This window comes from Lissotriton helveticus, chromosome 8 (assembly GCF_964261635.1).
Source record: "Lissotriton helveticus chromosome 8, aLisHel1.1, whole genome shotgun sequence".
NCBI lineage: Eukaryota > Metazoa > Chordata > Amphibia > Caudata > Salamandridae > Lissotriton > Lissotriton helveticus.
In genome coordinates, this window is record NC_136069.1 from 1,394,654,759 (window position 1) to 1,394,667,588 (window position 12,830).

The window sequence follows — 12,830 nt, forward strand, 5'->3', positions numbered from 1 at the left end:
GAGCAGCCCACTGCTCAGATCCGGTCCACCCAGAAGGAATGAGAGGCCCACCCGGCTCAAAGCCGCCTATCCTGTGTCTCAATGTGTGTGAGGGATGGGGTGGAAGCAGAGACAGCCACCCACTCCAAAACACATGGGGTAAAAAGTTTGGGGCACAAAGAGTTTGAGGAGCTCGGAGTGCATGTGAATATGGTGTGGGGAGCTTGGAGCAGATGGCAGACAGAGACCTCAAACACCATCTCCTTAACATCAACTAACCTAGACCTCAATATTCTGAGTTGACTCCCATTCAAGGATTGTTGGTGAACGGACTATGCTAATCACCTTGTTTTCTTTTTTTTTCTCTCCCCCTCCGTTGCACAGTTATTTTTTGTTCATGCTGTATTCTTTATCTGTGGTTTGGTTACTTACTGTCAGCCTTCTAGGTAATATCAGCCCCCTCTTGTTTTTCACAATGTGTATGTGAAGCGCTCTGATACCTACGGGTCTAGCTAGCGCTATACAAAACTTTTAAAATAAAAAATAAAAATACATAAAAAGATAGGTTTAGGACACATGCACAGAATGTGCAGAGCTTGGAGGCCATGTGGTCTAGGGGATTAGAACACGTGAATAGTCAGTGTGAGGGGCGTGAAGAACATGGACAGAGGGTGTGAGGGGTTCCGGACAGGTCGACAGAGAATGTGAGGAGCGTGAAGCACATGGACAAAAGGTGTGAGGGGTTCAGGACAGATGGACAGAAAGTGTGAGGAGCATGAAGCCCATGGACAGGGGGTGTGAGGTGTTCAGGAAAGATGGACAGAGAGGGTGAAGAGCCTGTGTGGGATGTTTAGAATGCATGGACAGTGTGAGGAGCTTGAGGTACATGCATGGACAGAGGGTGTGAGGGGTTCAGGACAGATGGACAGACAGTGTGAGGCGCATGGAGTCCTGGGTCAGAGGGGACAGAGCTTGGAGCAGATGGTTAGACAGTGAGCAGCTTAGAGGCCTGGGGTGCTAGTGTGAGCAGTGTAGAAGAAACTGTGGAGCACAGAGGCAGTAATGTGAGCAGTGTATATCGTTGAGCCCAGGGGCAGTAGTGTGTGGGGAGTAGACCTAACTGTGGAGCACAGAGTAGTACTGTAATCAGGCCCAAGTCTGCTGGGGGGGCTGAGTGGTACAGGCCCACCCAAACATGACCTTTGGCCCTCCCATTCCCGCCAGAAGAGGCCATGGAGAAGGCACCTGTTAAGTGCTTCTCCATGTCCATGATCAAACGTTATGATGGTTTTTTTTTCAGTTTTTTACTTTAATTATCACTTAGGGGCTCATTAGAAATCTCACAAACACATTTCAAAGGCCATTGTTATTATAATTAGTGTTTTAAGAATGTACTGATAAGGGGAAAAATACAGTCTTTGGGTGATTTTCCCTATTTTTGTACTGACTCAGACATTAAAAGAATGATCACGAAAACGACAGGTGGCCACCCTACTGGTGGCTGATCCAACCTGCTGTTGGTCGGTGTGTTTCGGGGCTCTGGGGACAGGGGTTTACCTGCCAATTATACAGCAGGTGCCGTAGCACCAGGACCCATGGCTGTGAGCAGCCTTCTGCACCTCAATTATGGCTCTTTCTGTGTGGGGAGTTCTCACAGTGTATATATATTTTAACCTGTGTATGATGCACACTGTAATATACTTTAGGATGGGGCATGCATTATATTATTCAGAGAGTGGCAATAGATGCCTCATTGGATGAGAAGCCTCGAGGGAATCATAAATGCCTGCCCCTTACCTAAGCAGTAGGACCTGACTTAGAGTTCAGCGGATGGGTTACTCCATCACAGATGTGACGTATATCCCGCCCACCGTATTACAAGTACAACGCTTCATCGCCGTCACACAGTGCGAGGTAACAAGCGCACCTGCACGTGCTGTGAGCTCCAGGGGAGAGAAACGGAGTTGAGGGGGGTCCTACCACGGGAGCTATCACGGGACGGAAAACACAAGGACTGAGAGGCCCGCACACCGCCGCTGCTAAACGGGCCAGTGAGAGAGGGAAAATCGGGTGTGCAGGCAGGGGACCTCCAGGGGGAGCCACCATATCCTCCCGCACAAGAACGATCACGGTCCCCCTTACTGAGGGGAGCGCCTATAGAAGACCTGAATAACAATAAAGGGGAAAGGAGAAGCTAACTGACCCACCCCATTTTATAACTTCAGCCTCTCAACCAGGATACGCAGCACGCCGACACAGTGACACAACACCACCACAACACCACAGAGAACCACCAAGCTGCCAAAAAGCCGTAGGAGAAGCCCACCGAGACAGCTGGAGAGGTGCAGGGCCAACCCCAACGCTAGTCAACAAAGACAATAGAGCACATCCGCACTCGAAATCACTCTGGGGGAAAGTAATCCAGGTACCCTACCCTCACTCACACGCAAGAGACACCAAAATGGCTGAAAGGGAAATGCAGACCCAACTAAAGAAGAGCAAGAACAAACCTGGGCCTGCTGACTCGCAGAGCTATGGGGGAGATTGACTTTGGGCTCCCTCCTTTGACTATCACCTACCCAGCTTGACTTCGGGCTAACGCGCCCGCGTCTCTCCTGACCTTACCTTTCCCCTACCCCTTCCCCCAACCCTCCCCCTCTCCGCTCCTACTCTTTCCAGCTTCTGTCCTCAGCCCTCACATGCCCTTGCCCTTTGTCCCCACCCTGTTTTTCTGTGAACCTCTTCCCTCGCCACTTGAGACTGATCTATTTTGTCTGATGCCCGATGGAGCTACCTGGTTTAGCTATAGGGAAGATGGGCCGTGGATTCCCTCCTTGGTCGTCACCTACTCAGTCGGTCTGTAGAGAGACTTCCTTTCGTCTCTACAGTTGTCTATTCCCTTATCCTCACTATCTCTCCTCTCCTACCCCCCACTACTTTCTCTCTCCCTTCTCTCCTCCCCTAATGTATTGCTGACTGTTTGATTTAATGTTTACTTGTTTTTTTTTCCGGGTATATTGTTGAACCACATTGTTGCACTTCCTTTCGTCTCTCCTGTCGTCTCCTCCCGCATCCTCCCTCTATTTATGTCTCTCCTTCTCTCCTCTCTCACTGTATTGAGACCGAACTATTTTGTCTGATGCCCGATGGAGCTACCTGGTTTAGCTATAGGGGAGATGGGCCGTGGAATCCCTCCTTGGTCGTCACCTACCCAGTCGGTCTTTAGAAAGACTTCCTTTCTTGAACCAAAGCCTAGACTTACACAATTTGAGGCATTAGCTGAATGGGAGGATGAGATGTTTGAATTAGAGCGAGAAAACAGAGGTGTAACAAGAGGTACCAGATTAGATATTAATCGTGAAACTCATGAAGACAGAATGCGTCGATGGAGACGTAGTGCATGTGATGGTCTGTATCCAGCAAGATTTGGTGCAGCAACTAGTCAAAAAAATGCCCAGAAGAAAAATAATAATGTTGAAGAAAGTGAATTAGAAGATGCGGTTTTAGAAGAAATTTATATTACAAAACAGAAAATGTCACCTTATCAACCAGTTTGTTCATTTTCTTCCCCGAGAGTTCCTCCAGGAATTTCTCCAAGTGCTCTTCCTAGGGAAATTATTGATGAGTCACAATCCAGATCAAATCAGAATAATGCAAAAACTCCTGAAAGAGTAGAAACAAGAACTAATTCTAGTATATCAGGTGAAAATAGAAGTTATCCTGAAACCCCAGTTTTAAGAAATGAGTCCTCAAGAAATGTGATGAGAGCAGAAAGAAGTGAGGAAATACCAAATACCTCAGAATATTTCCAATCGAAAGATGAATTAATACAACAGTTAACTAAAAGCATGGAAGCAGTAAGAGTACCAGTAACGATTGGACCTGTTCAACCAGTTTTTGATCAAAGGGAAATTAGACATTCAGCTTTAACTGTTCCATTAAATGCAGAAATTCAGAAAGTGGCTGAAAAATGTTATTCAGATTTAACTGAAATTCACCGAGAGAAAACAATGATGCCTAATTTAACTTTTAATCAAAGTCCAACATGTAAAACTCCAGCTGGTGCAGAATCTGATTCTGATACCCCAGAAAAGAGTATTGATAAAATAGATTTAACGCAAACCCAGAAAACTCCAAAACTTAAATTACTTGATGTTGCAAAATTAAAACCAGATTTGGAGGAATTTATTATTGGCACAATTGGACCTGACAATTTAAAGCATTATCAAGATGAAGAATTATTGTTTATTTGTAAAAGCATACAATGGAAAACCAAAAACAAGTATGAACAGTTAGAAGAATTAGCTATTGAACTAGAAGTTGATTTGAGCAGGCAGAAGAATTTGGGAAAACATTACAGAATAGAATTTACTGAAAAGGATATTGAAAACATGAATTCAAATGGAAGAATATTACATATAAAGGATTTAATTGTGTACTTAAAGAGATTAGGAGATTTAAGTAAGTGAAGAGTAAAATGGACAAAGAAAAGAGAGGAAGAAAGGAGAGAAAGAGGTGAAGTAGCTAATCAGTTTCCGATGAGAGAAATAGCAGGAGGTGGGTATGTGCATGTTCCTTGGATAAGACAGGACATCTTGTTGTTCACAAATGATTTCCCCCGGTTGAGAGAAAAACCTGTGGAATGGTATCGACAGGTGGATAGATTTATCAAAGTCTCAAAAGTTCTGTGGATTGATCCTTTTTTTTTATTTATTTTTTTTACCTCATATATGCCACCAGATGGAATGACTCTAGATGGAAACTCTCGAATCTGCCGACACAAAACCTAACTGTACGCCCTGGAGTTTTTATGCTCAGCAGTTGAGAAGTCTCCCAGAGGTAGGCTTTCTACTAGTCCAACTCCCCTATTCGATGCCAGTGTACCTTGTCACGGGGAGGACCAGACCACAAACCCCTGGCATAATCATTGGACTTTTGTTGTCTAACTGTCCGACCATTTTATCAACGGAGCCCAGATCTTTGCCGCACCCTCTTCGCCACACAGCAGATCTATTTTACTTATAGCCATGATATTTTTTAGGCAGTCTGCAAACCTTGGGGGGGGTTGGAGATTTCCATTCTCTGCAGATCTCCCTCCTGGCTATGACAATCACATAAAATATAAACTGAGTGATACTGTCTCTGATGTTATATTCCTCTAGTAAACCCATAAAAATCAGTCTAGGACTACAAGTGACTGGTCTAGACAGTACCTCCTCTAGAAAAGTGCAGACCAATAACCAGTAGTTTTTAATTTCTGGACAATCTGCGAAAATGTGTAGGTCATCTGCCGTTGGGCGTTTACATCTAGGGCAAAAGTGTAGTTCTCCCGATATTTTTGTCAGTTTTGAGGGAGTCCAATAGACCCTGTATGCCGTGTAAAGATGATTTCTTCTAAGATTGGCAGGTTTTATTGTTTTTTTAGATATTATGAATGAGTCTATCCAAACCTCCAATTGTTTTTCCGTGCCATCTCCCAATATACCCCCCCAAAGTTTCGAGATTTCTTCCTCCTGTCTGTCCTTTGCCCCTATTAACAAATTATACCATGCAGAAACCTCACCCTTCCATCCTTGTTTTCTATTGGCTAATTCTAGGAATTTGCATCCCTCTATTTCTGACGCCCAATTTTGACTTCCCCACCAAGATGATAATTGATAATATTTAAACCTTGTGAGGGATCTTCCTGTCGTGTTAGATATGGATGCCCAGTCTAGGAGATCTAGATTGACCTGTAGATCTCCCCATCGTACAAAGCCTGCTTCTCTAAAGGGGAAGGAAAGACGATCTAATAAACATTCCGGTGTTCCGGGGGAGTCCCAGATTGGTGCCAGGGTGTTATAGTAAGGAATTTTCCAGATTTTGCAAACTGCGTGCCACAGTTTAAGGGCTGTAAGTAGGATTTTTAGTCGGACTTTTTTGTAAAAATTTTGGGTGCCAAATTTAAACAAAAAAAATTCAAGACCCTTAGGAAGGTCGGATAGCAATGCTTGAAACAAACGGCCATGTGACGACGAATCTAACTTGTTAGCCAGGAGTCTAAAGTTTTTTAACTGAAATGCGTAACAATAGAAAAGCAGATCTGGGAGGGCAAGGCCACCTATTTTTAACCCCCTCCTCAGCTTTCTACATGCAATTCTTGATGACTTGGTGGCCCAAATGAATGAGCCAATCTTTCCCTGAAGGCTGGAAATGTCTTTATTTTGAAATGTCAGTGGAATACTATTAAATAGGAAGGTCACTTTGGGCAATACTACCATTTTAATTAAATTGACTCTGCCATATATACTAAGAGGTAGACCAGTCCATCTTTGAAGAAGTTTAGTTATCTCTTTAACCATTATTTGCCAACTTATTTTGGGTATGTCTAGCAGTTTTTGAGTAATATAGATACCTAGGTACCTGATCTTTGTTTTTACACCTAGTATGGGGACAGGATTATTCCAATTCATTATGTCTGTTTTGTTCTTATTGATGCTATATCCTGAGACTGCTCCATATTCCTCTGCTAATTTAAATAGCTTCGGAATAGCCTCTAGTGGATTGATGGTGTATAGCAACAAATCATCAGCATACAGTGCAGTCTTTAACTCCAGCCCACCCATTTTAAAGGGGATGATTGTTGGATCTGATCTTAACATTGCCACAAAAGGCTCGATGTATAAATCGAAAAGGAGAGGAGACAGGAGACAACCCTGTCTTGTGCCTCTTGCCCGGTCTCCTCTCCTGTGGATTGATCTTGATGGATTATTTGACATTGTTGTTCCATCGGATCTTTGGACAGAATGTAAAATTTCTGTAAGTTGGCCAAAAGAAGAACCTGCACGAGATAGTATAACAGGTGCACCATCATCAGAAGTTATGGATCTGTATGATAAAGTAATTGTGTGGTTGAAAAACAAGATTGCCCCTGAAGAAGTTGATTGGGTTAAAATAGACAGAACAAATCAAGAGCCAAACGAATCAGTACATTCATTTTATGAAAGATTACTGCTGGTATTTAAACAATACAGTGGCTATGAAAAATTAAGTGAAAAGGACATGAGCCACTTCATATATAGGTTTGTTTATGGCTTAAGACCTGAAATTGGTGAGATGATTAGAAATGGAATAGTTGGTTGGCAATCACTATCGGTTGATGATATTTTAAGAAAAGCAAAATACTGTAGTGATGAAATAGACGCGAAACAGAAAAAGCTAAAAGAAAAAGCAATGTGGGCACAAGTAAAGGTGGCTGAACAACAAATTGCAAATTTGGAAAATAAAAATGTTAATCAAAACCAAGGTAAATTTAAGGGTAATTATAATAAGCCAAAATGTAATGTGAATATTGAAGAATTAAAGCAAAAACTCCCATGTTTTAATTGCGGCGAAATTGGACACTGGAAGCGTGAATGTAAAAATCCACCCAGAAATTTTAAAAATGCATCATAAAATCCGCAGATGCAGAATGAGATAAATCTGCAGCAACAGCTACAGCAACAGCTACAGCGACAGGTAGTGAATCAGCAGAGTCAGATTCCACAACCGCCACTTCCAAACTGTGTGAATGTGCAGAGATACAGTACAGAAATGGGATTCTGCGGAGGTGAACAGGTAAACAGACCACAAAGAGTGAATGTGTCAAATGTTTCTCAACAATATTTGATGAAAGAAAACGGAGGGAGTGATTCTGAGGATTACTTATGACGGTGCCTGAGAGAGGAGGAAGAGTGTGTGCTTGGAGCCACTCTTGAGGTAGATCAGTCTAGTCCATTTGTTATTGGTAAAGTGAATGATGTAGAAATCACTTTTCTTGTGGACACAGGTGCTACCCGTTCTACTGTTAGATCAGTGGAAATAGAAAACCTGCCTCTCTCTGGGGACACCATCCAAGTAGTTGGCGTAGCTAATCAACAAATTAAAACAGATTTAACAGAACCAGTCAAAGTTGAAATTGGTCAATTTAAAGACAAACATAGATTTGTAGTTTGTAACAGCAGTCCTGTAAACTTGTTAGGGAGGGATATATTGTGCAAGATGAATTGCAAAATATTTTGCTCACCGGATGGTATTGAGCTTCAGACTTTGGAGGAAGATGGGCTTTATAAGTTAACGATGTTAATGGTTGAAGCAGAGGAAGGTAAATAATTTCCTGCATTTGACCGTATCTTAGCATGGTGTCGTATCCCACAGGGGTATACAGAGAGTCCATCTATCTTTAATCAGTTGCTAAAGAAATCCCTGGAAAATTTAGATTTACCTGGAAAATCAACATTAGTGCAATACATAGATGACCTCCTTGTGGCTGCAAAAACACGAGATAACTGTGTGACAGATACTATTACTCTTTTGAATCATCTGGCAGATGAGGGACATAAAGTGTCTCCGGCAAAATTACAGTTTTGCAAACAAGAAGTAAAATATCTTGGTCACAGAATTGCAAAAGGAATCAGGCAAGTGACAATTGAGAGAATAAAAATGATTCAGGGAATGCAACCTCCAAAGACGCAGAGACAGGTCAGAATGTTTCTGGGAATGGTTGGTTATTGTCCTCAGTGAATTAGTGGATTTTCAGTAATTGCAAAACCATTGCAGAGACTGACAAAAGCAGACATAAAAGATCCAATTACTCTAACAGAAACTGAGTTAGAAGCTTTTGAAAAGCTAAAAAGAAGTTTGTGTGAAGCACCTGCATTAGGTATGCCAGACTATGAGAAGGACTTTGAGCTGTATTGCAGTGAAAGAGAAGGTTGTGCATTATCAGTTCTAATTCAAAGACACGGAAAACTGAGAAAGCCAATTGCCTATTTCTCAGCAGTTCTTGATCCTGTTGCAAAAGCATTACCAGGCTGCATAAAAGCAGTAGCTGCAACAAGTGTAAGCCTCGAGCAGAGTGAGGGAATTATAATGGGATTTCCAGTAAAAGTTTATGTACCCCATTCTGTTGAAAATCTTCTTACCAGAAGCAAAACACAGCATTTGACAAGTAACAGGTTAACCAAATACGAAAAAGTAATTCTGGGATCAGACAACGTCTCAATAGCAAGGTGTGTGAATTTAAATCCTTCCACATTACTGCCTGATGGTACTGTAACGGAAATCAGAAATGAAAATGACATTGACCATGAGTGTTTGGATGTTATAGAATATTGCACCAAACCAAGGCAGGATATTAAAGATGTTCCTTTACCAGAGTCAGATTTTGTTTACTTTGTTGATGGATCTTGTTTGAGAACAGATGAAGGTTTTCTGAGAGCAGCATATTTTGTCTGTACAGTTGCAAATGTAGTTGAAGCTTCATGTCTCGAGGGAATTCGTTCAGCTCAAGTAGCAGAATTGATTGCTTTGATTCGTGCATGTGAAAGAGCAAAAGAGTTAAAAATTACCATAGTGACTGACAGCCAGTATGGATATGGCGTAGTCCATGATTATGGTCAGCTCTGGTCACAAAGAGGTTATTTAACTTCTGCGGGAACTCCAATAAGAAATGCAAAATTGATCACGGGATTGATCGATGGCATTGAGTTACCAGAGAAAATTGCTGTCGTGAAATGTGCAGCACATAAAAAGGGCGAAGATTATATAACAAAAGGTAATGCCTATGCAGATGAAATGGCCAAATAGTGTGCGAAGAAAAAAAATTCAATCGATCGGGAAAAAGACAATCAACATGTTTTGAATTCACTTATGCTAACATCTGTAGTTGAGACATGGCAAGGAGTAAAGGATTTACAAGATGAGTCAGATGATGAGGAAAAAGACACATGGTTAAGAGCAGGTTGCAGACAGCGAGAAGAAGATGAGATTTGGGTTTACAAAGGTGACAGACCAGTTATGCCAAATAGCATGATTGCTGACATGGCTAGAATGTATCATGGTCCAGGACATATTGGAAGGGATTCAATGATTAGGTTGTTTAGGCAGACATGGTTTAATCCAAAGTTCAGAATAATTGCAGAATCTTTTTGTCAGAGATGCTTGATCTGTCAACAGATGAACCCAAACAGGAAAACAGTTGTGAGCATGGGAACCATAGGACGGGAGGGTGGTCCTTTCACCAGGTTGCAAATGGATTTCATTGACATGCCACCTCATAACAAGTTGAGATATGTATTGGTAATAATCTGTTTGTTTTCAAGATGGGTGGAAGCGTTCCCAACACGTCACAATGATTCAGTTACTGTTAGCAAAATTGCTTTTAAGGGAGATCATACCTAAGTACGGATTTCCAGTGACTGTTGAGACTGATCGTGGAACACATTTTGAAAACAGACTATTACAAATGATTTGTGAAGCATTGAATATAAAACAAAAAATGCACTGTGCCTACAGACCAGAAGCATCAGGTGTGGTTGAGCAAGTAAATGGCACAATCGAAAATAGAATAGGCAAAATGTGTCTAGCTACAGGAATGAAGTGGACAGATGCACTTCCACTTGTTTTGATGTCTCTGAGAAGTACTCCTGATAAAAAGACAGGTCGAAGCCCTCATGAAATAATTATGGGCAGTGTCATGAGACAAGCATTTGTACCAGTGGGTAAATTGATGAGTATAAATGATAGCGTCATTTTGGAATACTGTAGGAACCTTTCTGACGTCGTGACTTCTGTGTTCCATCAGGTGGGAACTGAAGTGTTAAATTGCTTTTAAGGGAGATCATACCTAGGTACGGATTTCCAGTGACTGCTGACACTGATCGTGGAACACATTTTGAAAACACACTATTACAAATGATTTGTGAAGCATTGAATATAAAACAGAAGCTGCACTCTGCCTACAGACCAGAAGCATCAGGTTTGGTTGAGCAAGTAAATGGCACAATCAAAAATAGAATAGGCAAAATGTGCCTAGCTACAGGAATGAAGTGGACAGATGCATTTCCACTTGTTTTGATGTCTCTGAGAAGTACTCCTGATAAAAAGACAGGTCTAAGCCCTCATGAAATAATTATGGGCAGAGTCATGAGACAAGCATTTGTACCAGTGGGTAAATGAATGAGTATAAATGATAGCGTCATTTTGGACTACTGTAGGAACCTTTCTGACGTCGTGACTTCTGTGTTCCATCGGGTGGGAACTGAAGTGTTGACGAGAGAAGAGGAACAAGCTCATGATCTGTTACCAGGAGACTGGGTAAGGACAAAAGTTCACCGGAGAAGAAACTGCCTAGTACCCAGGTGGCAGAAGGCAAGACAGGTGATACTTGTCACAACAAATGCATTAAAGTGCAGAGGTTTGAAAAGGTGGATTCATGCAAGTCACACCATTCGTGTACCACCACCTGAAAATCCTGACGAAGGTGATACTACTACTGATTCAGATTCTGAAGAAGAACCTGAGAGAGATCCAGATCCTGAAGATTGACAAGGAAGTCGACATCTGGAAAATTCAAATGCAAATGAGGCATTGAATGAAGATACTGAAGAAATTGTGATACTAGACTCTGAAAATGATGAAGATCTGCTAGAAAAAGAAGCAGAAAAGGAGTCTGAAAAAGAAACTATTAAAGATCAGGAGAGTATTGAAAAGCAGATTAGAAGCTCTGAAAGCAGGAACGGAAATTCTGAAACTGGGAAGTTGGAAGTAATTGCAGAAGAAGAAGAAGACGAAATTCCGAGTACCAGCTATAAGGATGATGTTCCTAACAGAGTGAAACTGCAGAGTAAAGAAGAACCTAAATTTAGATTTGAAATCTCAGATACTGAATCAGATGAAAGTGATGAAGAATCTGAAATAAGACATTTTAGAAAAAGAGCATGGAGAGCAGAGTGGAACACGACTGAACCAAAGAAGAAATTACCAAGGAAAAGTGATAACTGGCCTAATGAAAATGAGGGTCTAAAATTCAAATTGGTGAACAGATCAAAAGAACAGGTAAATGAAGTCTCAAGTCAAAAAGGTGACTCTGAAAAGAAAAGTGAAGTAGGAAAGAAAATAGAAGTGATTAGCAGTAGGGCAAAGAGAATTGTAAAACCTAATCAAAAATACAAGTCCCCTGAGTGGACATACATAATCATCCCACCTGTGGTGGAGGTGAATAGCAGTAGTCAGGAAGACTTAGATGATACAAGTGACAATGATTGAAGTAGTTTCTGTAAAAATTTGAGGATTTGTTTTTGGCATAAGGCTGAAGAAATTGTGTTAGGTGACACAAGGTCGAAGAAATAGCTGGAAAAACACATTGATGTAAGACGTAAGGTCGAAGAAAAGCTGTTAGAAATTAGGGTTTTCTTTTAAATAAAAAAAAGTAAAATAGGGGGTATAGTAATTTTGGAAATTTTTAGAAATGTTTGAATTTTTGTTTTTTTTTAAAGGCTCTTGTTCTGAGTAAAAGATGCCTTCTGTTAATAACAATTCTAGGTGTTCTATTCTAAGAAGATGTTGCAAAATGTCTTCTATTTGTGTGGTTTTATTAATTTTGGTTTGGTTAATTTTAGCTGTCATTTTCCCTTTTGGAGTTGACAAGGAGATGTACAAAGCTAACATGACTAGTAAAGCTATGGCTAAACAAGATAAACATGGTACAGCAGGCAAAACTAACAGAGTTATTGATCATAAACCAGAGATCCACCAAGATAGATCTGTTGGTGATTTTTCTAGTAATACTTTCTCAAGACTTTTAGCTGAATATGTTAAAGTTATGGAAGTCAAAGATTGTTATATTTGTGTGAAATTGCCCGCTTCTGTTTCGGAGGGGGTGACCTACAATATGCTTCCCCTTACTTATGGCATAAATTGCAGTGTAATAGCTAGTTTATTTTATCAGACTGGTTGTTTAGAGTACTATTATTCGAATCATGATGAAATCTTTGCAAACTTAAAAATTGATAAAAGCTTGAATAAACATAAACATGCTAAGCAGATGAGGG

At 41.1% G+C, this 12,830-nt stretch overlaps 1 protein-coding gene across 8 annotated transcripts in view; it reads right to left on the reverse strand.

Annotated features, from left to right (window-relative positions):
- The window catches only part of LOC144771984 (stomatin-like), a 981,083-nt gene that overhangs the window by 945,041 nt on the left and 23,212 nt on the right, over nt 1-12,830 (reverse strand). The gene's annotated exons all lie outside the window — the stretch shown is intronic.